The sequence below is a fragment of the Pinus tabuliformis genome, chromosome 9 (genome assembly GCF_031772625.1).
Source record: "Pinus tabuliformis cultivar Carrire ecotype Pingquan chromosome 9, CPIR1, whole genome shotgun sequence".
NCBI lineage: Eukaryota > Viridiplantae > Streptophyta > Pinopsida > Pinales > Pinaceae > Pinus > Pinus tabuliformis.
In genome coordinates this window covers 1988162045-1988174672 of record NC_142307.1, presented here as the reverse complement: position 1 = coordinate 1988174672, position 12628 = coordinate 1988162045, and positions in this window count along the sequence as shown.

Below are 12628 nucleotides of genomic sequence, written 5' to 3'. Positions count from 1 at the left end.
ATGTAAGATTCAAAGATCGAACAAGATGGTGCAAACAAGAGTCGAGTGCTGAGGAAGGGGTTGGAGCATATTCCTGACTTTGTGAGGCTTTGGAAGGCTATGGTGGAGTTGGAAATTGAGGAGGATGCTCAAATTTTGCTTCACAGGGTAGTGAAGTGTTTTCCACTACATGTTTCCTATGAACTCATTAGAATGCATAAAGATGACTCGTAAACTACGACAAAAGCCAAGAATGGGCTGAATAGAACTATGGAGTTGATTCATATACAGTTAAAGCATCTCTAAGCAAAACAAATTTACGAATTGAGAGGAAATTTCACCATGAAAACTTTTATTGGCAAGGTCAATCATTCAATGAAATGAGAGATTGTTGAGAAGAGGAGAGATTGTACCTTGCAATTCGTTGAATGAAACATTGAGTGAAACCACTCTCTATCTGAGCTGATTGCATATGACACCTCTCAACTCGTAGAACGAAACATTGGTTTTCCATGAAGTGGTTAACGATTGAGATGGATCATAGGTGATTGCAGAAAGAAGTCTAAGGAGAGCCTCTTGATCAAAAGCATTTCCCAGACAAGGATGCCAACAATGTGATAATTAAAGGGTGGAAGAAAATGAGGAGGGACTGAGATAGAGAATGGAAAAAGAAACAAGTAAAAGTAATGTCCATAAAAGTGATGGGATGTTACAAGTCTCCATCTTCTACTTCTCTCAATGGAATGTGAATGGTTTGGGCGTCTTCGTTTATTTATATAAATTCACCTTCAAATTTTGACTTTATTACACATTGATATTATATAGATTCAACATTGAATTCTGAATTCATGACATGCTCATAAAAGTATAGAAATCCAAACCTGCCAAGCAGAAGAAATATTGTAAAATTTTAACACATGCTCTTTCCAAAAGAAAACATCGTAACACACCGAAAAAAATATTATAAAATCCTAAAGTCCCTCCAAATTCAAAAACAAAACAACACAACAATATACCGCACTTTGATCAAATTAACTAAAAAGCAATGTTTCGCGTGTCATGGGACCACTTTGCATTGTTCCACTAGCGAGCATGTGACATGCAGTGAACTCGCAAGATAAGCGATTTATTAGTGAACACATACATATTTCAATACTCTCCCAGTTGTGGGAACGTGTTACTTGTGTCACTTCTCGTGACTCCAAGGAAAAGATTAATTAGTGCAGCCATACATAAATATTAGTGTCGATTAATTAGCAAAGCCATATATAAAATATAAGGAGCAATTAACTAGCCTAGTCAGTACAAGTGAGTCGTGGGAATTGCATTTCAGTTTACAATTACCATTGCCCCATCAACACGACAAAAAATTATAATATCTTTTTGAATCTTCTATTCCTTCGGCGTTCCTTTGCACCTTTCGGTGCAATTGCTAGTATATATATGCCCATATTTTTCTTTCCAATGTTGCAATATTAACTTGAATTCTCATTTGCTGTAAATTTTGAAGTTGTATTGAGTTAAGAAACAAAAGGTTATTAAAAAAAAAGCCCTACATGTGTCTCTACAGTAGAATTGAGACATTTGTGTTTTTCTTTCATACATCAAATCATCAAAATTTAGTTTCATAATTGCATAAGTGTTTCATGTTGTGTCCTTTTGTTAATTAGCTTTCTTGTACATAGGTTTTGATTTTCTAAGTTATATAGCGTTCCATTGCAATTATATATAATTGTGAATTTATAATGTAATAAATTAACAAAGCTTGAATCTCATTTGTGTTTTCTAATTTGTTTGTTTCTTCTTATAATGCATATGAACTCACAAAAAAATGCAAATCTAACTATAATATAAGGATATTGTGGTTCTTCTAATGTTAAGTGCTTCAACTATGATACCTAATAATTTTTTGTTTGTTTTTCCCTAGGCATGAATGGTAACAAGTGTGCGTAGTTTCTGTAGCCACTTGTTATTTCTTTGCAAGCCATTCTGATTTTTATCAATCATAGGATATGTTAGTAGTTTTGAATCTTTGGTCTGTGATAATGCATCTTTAGCGAATGGTGAAGGATATATGTAATATTTGTAGTCAATTATCCATTTTTTATAAGACAATGTCATTGTTATGAATAATAAATATAATAGTTTTTTTTTTTTTAAATGTGAACTCTTATGATCAATCTTTCATAAACCTATATAATCACTTTTACTTAGACATTATGACATATTTTACTCTCTCACTAGGATAACATTTTTCCTAACAACATTCTCTTAGGTATTTTGTGTATTTATTATTTAACATATGCAATTTACTACTCCAAATATATTGTAAAAAAGACATTTAAGAATTTGTAAAATAATCTCTGAATCATTGGTGACATGGATGTTTATTTTTGATCTCTCATGTCACTTTAGGCTCTATGCTTTGGTTGTAATAATAGCCAATCAATATCATTGATACAAATATCAGTAAACTTCTATATTTGGACTCACCTACTTCAGAAATATTGCAAACCCCTTGAATGGTTGAGCCAAGTTCTTTTTCCCCTTCATCTATTTAGCATACTCAAACTATGTGCAATGTTAATTCAGTTTCATTTAGCCCTAAATTTGAGGGAGAAATTGTTATTTCTACGCAAGCAAGAATAAACAAACATATGTCAGATGAGCATGTCAAAACAAAGTTACAGAGTGTAACAGAGAATGTGGCAAGAGTTGTTATTCAACCACCTCTTCTTCCTGCTCTAACATTATCAATGAATCAATGAACTGAGCTTAATGATGATGTAAAACATGTGCACCACACTTCAAATGGTAGAGTGACCGAGGGAGCAAAAAAGCATAAATTTATGAAAAAAGAGGTATGCATTTTTTAGGCACCTCTTACCTATTCTTTAATATTCTTAGGAAGTTTTAGCAGATGCACTTTGAGTTCACTGACCTGACATTTGATGTGCTTAACATGGTAGTGTTATGCACTCGGATAATCATGACCGAGTTAGTAATGCAGTCATTGTTGAAGCTGAAACTAGTCAATATGATAATTTAATTATTTTTTTGTTAACAGTGTAGTGCTTTCTATATTTATTTTTTGAAAAATTTTACAAACATGTTCTCCAGTCAATCACCTACCCGAAGGAAACTAGGTGACCACTGGTCAACATTATAGCCACTCCAAAATTTGAATAAGTTCATTAAAAACCACCTGCTTCTCGAGAGCTTATCCCCATTGTCTTTACAAAACATAACAAAATTGCTTCTTTTTTGCATTTTAACTACATTCAAAGATAGAAGACAAAGTAAACTAATCCTCATCGGAGGATGCTATCTTAACTGGGCCCTTTGCTCCAGAACTTGGCTCCTTCACCCCAGGACCTAGTAGCTCACGTCCCTGGAACATTTTCCACTTTATTTATGACAGAGTCTGCTCAATCCAGCCCAATGCAAGAGTATTCTTGTAAGTTTGAATCTGGATGTCGCAAGGTCTTTCAGAATTTCCGTTCGGATAGGGTCTGGCTCCTTTCTTCTTTCCTGCTTATCCAAGACTTCCCCTTCCATGTGTTCCTGATGAAGTGTCATGGCGTGGGCTACAACATGTTTCATGGTCCAATATTGTTGCAGAGTCCTTTTGAAGAGTGATTGCTGGCCGTTTGAAGTCCCCGGGTCCTGCAGCATGCCTTCCCACTCATCCATGGGGAAGTCTCTGCTCCTAAGGTTATTTCGCAGATCTCTCTCCCAGTGCCAGATTTGTTCTCTTACCTCCTTCAGATTAACCTCCATATAGGAGTCGATGATTCTCTTCATTTGTGCTCCGTCTGGCTGCTGACCCCTTTTCTTCCCTGCATTGTTGGAGCCTTCTTCTTTTTTAAATGTCCTCTTACTGCGCCTAGGAGCCATTCTTCATCTCATCTTCTCCTTAGCTCTCTCTGCATGTAGTTGTGCGTTCTATATTGCGATTGCACCCTTTTCTAGGGTTGGACCTATCGCAGAGTAAGCAAAAGTGTCAATATTAGTAATTGAATTTGCATTTTCATCCCAGGTTTTCCTACCCCCCCTTCTCGGTCACGCTCCTGCATTTTCTTCCTCGTTGAGGTTCCTCCCTCTAGTTTCCTTTCCTTTTATGCACAACAATAGTTTCCTTTGTTCTTTTGGCTTTGGCGTGTCCTTGTTTACCCTGACTTACGCTATGCATTCTAAGAACCTTTTCCTGGGTCAAGTGCTCAGTCTTTCTCAAGGGGTCACCCCTCGCACTAACTGGTTTGCATGGCCCTTTCCTAGTGTTGGATTTCTCAAAATTGGAAGCCATTTCATGGTTTGTAACAGTATCCCCCCTTACCAAGAGGTGCCACTCATTCCTCCTAGGATTTTGGGTTTTCCCTTTCCCACTGTCGTTATTCCAAATAACATGCATACTGCCTGGTCTGTTATTTACTAAGGCATCAATTCTACTTAGGGGTTTTGCAAATTTGGACCCTGCACGTCCTTTCTCTCCCTCACCTTACCCATACTCTTCCCCTTCTTTCCGGCCATGGCCCCCAAGGGTTCTTCACTATCACATTCTTTCTTATCTTTATAAATTCTACCATAATTTCTATTGTTAACCCAGAGCTGCATAACTATCTTTATGCCTACTCTATAATTCAATCTGGTTATTTCTTCACAAGATTGAGGAGGTGATTTCACATACCCTTTTACCTTCCTTCGCTTCGTTGTCTCCTTCGGCTCTCATTTGCTGCCTGTTCTTTCACTCCCACCACCTTTCTCCTTACGCGTCCGCATGTGAAGTGTAAGATTTGCCTTTTCCTTTGGCTTTATCCCGTTGTTGTTTTCCTTTCATAAATTTACCACCAGCTGTCCACCCTTCCCTCCTACCTTGGTCTGCTTCCCTTCCCATCTGCCTTGGGATGCTACCTAGCTGTCCTATCCTCCGTCCTTCATTTAATACTTTCCTCTACCGGCTGCTCTTGTCGTCCGTTTGCTGACTCAGCTCTGCCATTTGGCACTATTCTGCTGCCCATCCTCGGACTTGTTTTTCCGCCCTCTATTCTTCCATACCTTTCCATCTCTGCCCCCGATCTTTCCAGGCCTGTCCTCCCTCTGCCCCCCTTCGTCATCCTACTCATCTCTGTCCTTTCATCTGTCCTTTGTTGTCCCATGTTTGATCTGTTCTGTCCCATTTGCTCTTGCCTTTGTCCTTCGTCCCCCTCGTCCATTCCAAGCGAATTCTATAGATGCTCACTTTGGTGCCTATCTTCTTCTACTGCCTGAATTACATGTCTCATTTCCTATTTCTGGTAAATTTCCTCCGCGCTCGCATCCAACTGTTTCTCTCTGTTCTGGCATCCACAGTTCGCAAGGAGGTCCATCGTGGCATTTCCTTTCCTCTTCACATGAGACGGTATAATGTATGTGACCTTCCTTACCTGCTGACTGATTTTGGTTATTATCCATGCCGTCCGCCAACTTTTGCTTAGTTTTTCGGCTGGTATTCCTTCCTAGAGTTGTTTAATTATTTCTATCACCAGCATTGAGTCGCCTTCGATCTGTAGACTTTGGTATCCTTCCCTAATCACTATTGCTATTCCCCTGTTTAGCGCGTGGAATTCTGCCTCGTTGTTAGTGGCAATTCCACAGTTCATTGCGTAGGCCCGTCTAATCTCTCCTTCATCGTTTCTGAATATTCCTCCTATTCCAGCCTCCCTTGGGTTGCCTTTTGCCGTGCCATCAAAGTTCAGCTTAGTGAAGCCCTGTGGTGGTTTCCTATAGCTTTCTTCGGCTCTTGCATTGCTTGCCTTCTGTTCCTTCCCTATCCTCTTTGTATTTTTTACTTTGATTTGCAGGTGGTTCATAATGCGGGTCTCAGTTGCCTCTGTCTTCCAATCTTCTTCGGTCCAATTTTCAAGAATTATTATTTCTCTTATGTTCTTCATGGTTTGGCTCCATATTTCTTCTTTGTCTTTTTTTTCTTCTCTGAATATAACCCGGTTTTGTGCCTTACATAGATTCCATAGGCGGAAGCCAATGGACAAATTCTAGGCGTAGTTCAGTATAGTGTTGCGGTATGGCTTGCTGCTCCAATTTTCTATTGTTGCTTTTATACTGCCTATGTTCCTTTCAGTGATCTCGAAAAGCTGGTGGTGGTTTTGCCACAGGTTATTGCTGACACTGCAAGAGTTTACGATGTGCTCCATGGTTTCTTCTTGGGTTTGGAATAGGGCACAACGCGAGGATCCGAGCGTCCCCTTCCTTCTCAGTTGGTCCCAGGTCAAGGCTCACCCATGCATCATTGTCCAGGTAAAAAACACCACTTTTGGCCAAGTTTTTAACTGCCATATTCTCTTCCATTTTTTTATATCTGGATTTTCGATTCTTCCTTCCTTTATATGATATCCTTATGAGATAGTAAACATGCCTTTTATGCGTTTACCCCAGCTTATTATATCTGGTCCTTCTTTAATTGTAATTTTCCTTGTTGCCATTTCATTTTGGTAATTTGTCCATTGTTCTATTTCTGGTGCTTCGAGCCAATCACTCTTCATCTTCCATTTTCTCCAGTAGTCGTTCTGTTCCAGGAGCCAATAATTCCTGATGGCATCTTCCTCTGTTTGTGTGGTGTACTGTTGGATGTCTCGAACCTAAGGTTCCTGATTCAGGGCTCCTCTCTGCTACCACACCTCCTGCCAGAAGTGTGCTTTGTCCCCCTCTCTAATTTCCCAAAAACTGTGGTCTCTTATCAGGTCCCTGTTACATCTGGCAAGGTTCCATATGGCTGAACCTTTCCTTTCTTGTTGGGTTTGGAGTTTGCCTTCGGGAGACCTTGCCAGCCCATATTTCTTTTCCCATAATAATCTCCATAAATCTACCCCTCCTTGAATCCATCTCCACCATAATTTTTCTCCCATGACTTGGTTTAATATGTAGGGATCTATTAGGCCTAAGCCCCCTTCTGCAACTGATTTGCTTAGCCATGTCCATGAGAGCAAGGCCCATTTTTTAGTTTTGCTTGAACCTTGCCAAAGGAATTTTTTAAAAATTTCCACCATTTTCTGGAAAATGGACTTAGGGATCGGCTGACTAGCCATCTGATAAACTGGCATAGCTTGGAGGACTGACTTCAATAGGATGAGAGGACTCGGTATATTGAGCGTTCTAAACGTCCAATTATCCATTTTTTTTGAATTTTCCCTATCAATCCTTTCCAATCCACAATTCTATTATGCTAGTCACTCAGCTGTACTCCCACGTATTTAGTTGGGAGCTTACCAATTCTAAACCCCATAGTTCTGGGTAAGAATGCTTGGGCTACCATTGGGGTGTTAAAGAAGAATATCTTTGTTTTATCCTTATTTACCTCTATCCATGATGCCTTTGTGAATTCTGCTAGGATTTCAACCAGTTTCTTTGCTTATTTAAGATTTGCTTGATTGTACATCATTACATCATCTACAAATTGTTGATGTGTAAGAGTTAATTCTTCCCCCCATATTCTGAGACCTTTAAGTTCCCCACTGCTTACTCTTGCTTTAATTAATCTGCCTAAGCCATCCGCTGCTATTATAAACAGGGATGGTGATAGTGGGTCTCCCTATCTGAGTCCGCGGGATGGCTTAAAAGTTTATGTTGGAGTTCCATTCATTAGAATTGACATGCTTGGAGTGGATATCATGGACATTATCCACGCTATCCATCTGTCATCAAACCCATATGCTTTGCTGAGTTTGTCGTAGGCTTTAGCTAAGTCAAGTTTAATCATCATTCCTTTAGTTCGCGACTTTTTCAATGAATGTATTGCCTCTTGAGCAACTATGATCCCATCCACTATCTGTCTTCCTTTTACAAACCCTATTTGTTCTTTTGCTATCAGCTCTAGGAGAATTGGTTGTAATCTTTTTACCATTATGGTGGCTAGAATCTTATAGATTACATTACATAGGGCTATTGGTCTACAGCCATGTGGCTCCTCAGCCTTTTCTACCTTTGGAATTAATGCTATAAAAGTTGCATTCCATGCTGGATGCATTCTTTTATTACATATTGATACTTCCACTGCATCTACAATGTCTTGTTTCATGAAACTCCATGTTTCTTGGAAGAACTCTGCTGTAAAGCCATCCAGGCCTGGGGCTTTGTTTTTTGCCATTGTTTTTATTGTATCCTCTACCTCTTTCTCAGTAATTAACCGTAGGAGAGCCATGTTTTGCTCCCTGTTTACCTTTTTAGGAATGTGTTGACTTATTTTTTCTATCTCCTCTTCTCTATTGCTTTGTGTCTCCGTCAATATGCCTTTGAAGTGCTGTATCAGTAAATTTTCCATTTCCTCCTTCTGAGTTACCCTGTTACCTTGGGTATTTTTTAGGGAGAAAATTATGTTCTGTTGCCTGTGTTGCTGCATGGCTCTATGGAAGAATTTTGTATTCCTTTCACCCTCTTTCAGCCATTGAACTCTTGACTTTTGTCTCCATAGAATTTCCTCATATTTTCTTCTTTCCTCCATTCTTATTAGCACCCCTCCTTCCTGCGCTAACTCCTCCATTCTCCCGTCTTCTATTATTTTCTGCTATATCCTTGTCATTTATGTTTTGAGCTTCTCTTGGTCCTTTAAAATGTTGCTGAATTCTTATCTGTTCCAGTTCTTTATTTTTCCTTTTAGCTCCTTTAATCTCAGTTGGAATGTGTGCATCTTGTTCTTTCCTTTTATTTCCCTTTCACTGTTCTGCCACTAGTTTTCCATCTTTTCTATGATGGTTGGATCTCGCAGCCAAAAGGCTTCAAACCTGAACGGTTTGTGCTGGTTTTGAGTATTCATGGCAATTTCCAGCTTTATCGGCCAATGGTCTGATCCTTGGCATGGTAGGGTAGTTGCTTCGTAGAATATGTCTTTCCAAAGAAAGTGTTCCGTTGCTAGAAACCTATCCAGTCTGGAAGCTATCTGCCTACTGCCTCCTCTTCTGTTATTCCAAGTGTATTTTCCATTGATGGTGTTTATATCCATCATTTTTAGTGTCGCCTGGGTTTCCCTGAATGTTATGAAACCAACTCACAAAAAGATAGAAAAGATAGATCAACGCCTTAGAATTCAACCTCTTCGAGCAGGAAAGCTCCTTTACATTACACAAATGAATGATTCAAATGACAAAACCTCCTTTTTATATATAGGAGTCTAAGGAGTCACAATATAACCGAGCCGACCTAACAATAATAATATAAGGGAACAAAAATAATAATAGAGGGATTCTATGGGGCACAGTGATAACAATATGGGGACAATAGGGGCACAACAATATTAATAAGGGATACAACTACAATAGTAATGGGTAAATCATTAGTATTATAGGGACCTAACATTGAATCTTTCCATGTCTGCATCCTCTCGTTGCAATCCGCCATTCTTTTCCTCGATGTAGGTGATCATATTGAAGTCCCCCGCTATCACCCACAATTTTTCTGTGTGCATGTTGCCCAACTGTTGCAACTGTGTTAGGAAGGCCTTTCTTTCCACCATCATGTGTGGCCCATAAACCGCCAAAACTAAGAACCACTCTCTGTGTCCTATCAATCTGAATTTCCTTGAAAGGATCCTCTTCATTCCTATCCAGTGGTCTGCAATAACTTCTGCAGGGTTCCACAAGATTGCAATACCCCCTGCACTTCCTTTTGCATCCAATGTCATGCATTCATAGGTAGGTTTGATTTTATTTAGAATCTCCTCCATTTTTCCCCACGTTATTTTTGTTTCTTGAAGCATCATAATTTGGGGTTTTTCTTTTTTTATCCTTTCTGCCAGGTACCTTTGCTTACCCTTGCTGTTAAGCCCCCTTATATTCCATGATGTGATTATCATTGGGAAGGTTGGTTGGTTTGGTGGAAGACCGCTGAGAGAGGTACTACTCTACCCGTATTAACTAACATTTTCCCCATTACTTGTATTGATTCCTAGAGATTCTTTCTTCCTCGTTTTTCCCTCCTCTTCCTTTACTTTGATGTTCTTGGCTGTTATCATGTTGTATTCCTAACTGCTCATTCATGCCTGTAGTTCCTTTCTCCTATTTTTCTTTATATTTCTCAAAGATTTCCTTGTATAATTTGTTATCCTCTTCTGGGATGAACCTCTCGTCCAAGTTCCTCCATTTGTCTAATAATTTCCTCAGAATTTCTTCTTCTATTGTTGAGTCTTCCCCTTTACCCATATCTATTTCCATTATTTCGTTCTCCTCTTTATCTTCCTTTTCTTTTCTCCCCTTTTCCCCTATTTCTCTTTGGGTTTTCTGTTTGGTGTTGTTTGCCTCTTGATTTATTCTTCCTTCATGTTATTTCTCCTCTTGGTAGTCCATGCCTCAGATTTCTTCATCTTCTTCTTCTACCTACAGTATTTCAAACCTATTCGCCTCTTTTACTCTAACTGGCTGCTTTTTTCTTCCTTCCCTAGGGGTGTCCTTTGCAGGTCTTTTCCTAGTTTTAATCTCTTGAAACCCTTCATTATCTTTTGTGTTTTTCCTTTGTTTCTTAGTCTTTCTTTCCTCCTCTTCTACATTTAAGGGGCATTCCTTGTAGAGGTGCCCATATTCATGGAATTTTTTGCATCTAAAAGGTATATGTTCGTAATCCAGTGCCTACTGCCATACCTCTTCGTGGTATTCTAGTTCTACTGCTCCTGGTATGGGGTTCACAATGTTCATGTATATGCAAATTCTTGCATAGGAGGTATATCTTCCTTTCTTGGTTGATTCCGCTATTTTAACAAAGCTACCTATGGAGTTGCCTATTCCTTCCAAGATTTTTGGGTCCCAAGAATCCATAGGTAACCCAAATATTCTAACCCATACTGGTGCTGCTAGGAATTTCTCTTTATCCGGGTTGTAGCATTCCTCCCAATATCTCATAAATAAACCTGCCTTGTTATGGAAGTATGGGCCATTTTCAAAACCTTTTTCTTTGTCTTGCAGGTTGGAGAATATTACCGTGAAGAATCCGCATGCTCCTAGCTTCAGCTCAATGTGGCCTCGTGGCTGCCATTTTTGCTGGATCCATCTTGTCAGGTCTCTCTCGAACATCCAGACACTGATAAACTTGCATATCAATGCATGGTCTTTCATGTAACTTTGGTAATGCTCGAGTTTGTTCATAGGGATAACAAATCTCGGCCTTTCTGCTGCACATGGCAGGCATTTACCTTTGCTCCCATCCTACCATTTTGCTCCAAGGATTGGTCCGATGTCCTTTTCTCATCCTCCAGTTTACTATTACTTGTTCCTTCGTCCGTTGTTGCATCTCTGTAGGAGGGGATCTCTCCCCTCCTAGTCTCCTCTACCAATTCTGAGCCTCTTGTCCGCTTTGTTTTCCGTGCCTATCTGCTTGTTTTCGAGGTTTTCCGCATCACCTACCTCATGGCCGCAAGGTCATTAGGGTTGCAGAGCTCCAAGAATCCCTCATCCTTCCTTTACATCAATATGATAATTAATTTGATTATAAGTTATTTTCCTATAAATTTGTGATTTTTATTCTAAGCATTTCTTTTATCATGTGCTTTTGCAAATAACCCATTCTCAAGGCTTTCTCATGGGTTACGTATTGCACTGTTGTTCTACTTACAAAATGTTACAATTGTCACACCCAGTCACTGAATCCATAAACTATAAATATAGGGATGATGTGAAGGCCATTTCTAGGTAAGCCAACAACTCATGAATAACATGCTTTATTATGGTCATTTTATTTATTTATTTATTTTTTCGCTTTACATTCATACTAAGGTTTTTTTTTTCGCTTTACATTCATACTAAGGTTTTTTTTTTCACTTTACATTCATACTAAGGTTTTTTTTTTTTTCACAAGACAAATTATGATATATTGGTTTTCACACTAGGTGGCTACAAGGTCTCCCTATGTGCTTGGGCTCAATATTCAAATCTTTATGGATGTATAATTGGTTATATAATTACAACAACTATCAACATGATGTAAGCATCAATTGTAACCTAGCAACACCTTGCATTTGCTCAAATAGTTTGAGGGTATGTTTTGGTTAGGTTGGAGATTATGTTGATCAAATTTTTTATCTTGCAGATGTTGTGTATTGATCGATGTTTGTGGTTGCTATTTTTGCTGTGGTTATTGCAAGCCAGATTATGATTTCTACCACTTTCTATCATAAAACAATCCATGGTCATGGATTTTTTTCCCTGTGTTGTAGTTATCCACACTTCATCTAAATATGGATGTCAGACCTACATCCCAAAAATCAACTTCATCCTCATGATTGCATGTGTTGTGGTCAATGCTTCCTTCAAAGATACAACCAAAATCGACAATGCATATTGTATGTATTAAATTAATTTTAACACCTAAAGGATCAAAAGATTAGCTTAAAGGTTGTAGTCAATATTACTGAGTATTTTAATCTTTAAACACTTTGTAAATAGGATGACTCATGTTGTGGAATTTTGTGATATGAAACATTTAATTTAAAAGTTCATGAAATAATTTGCATTTCTATTGCCAGGTTTACAATAACCATCTTTTGTTTTGTACATGGGAAAATGAATAAAAACAAAAGGCCCTATTTTTTTTTTTGAAGGCTTAATTCGGAGATCAAATTCATAAAGGTTTTGTAAATAAAATTATAACCTTCCGACTACCCAACCTTCCAACC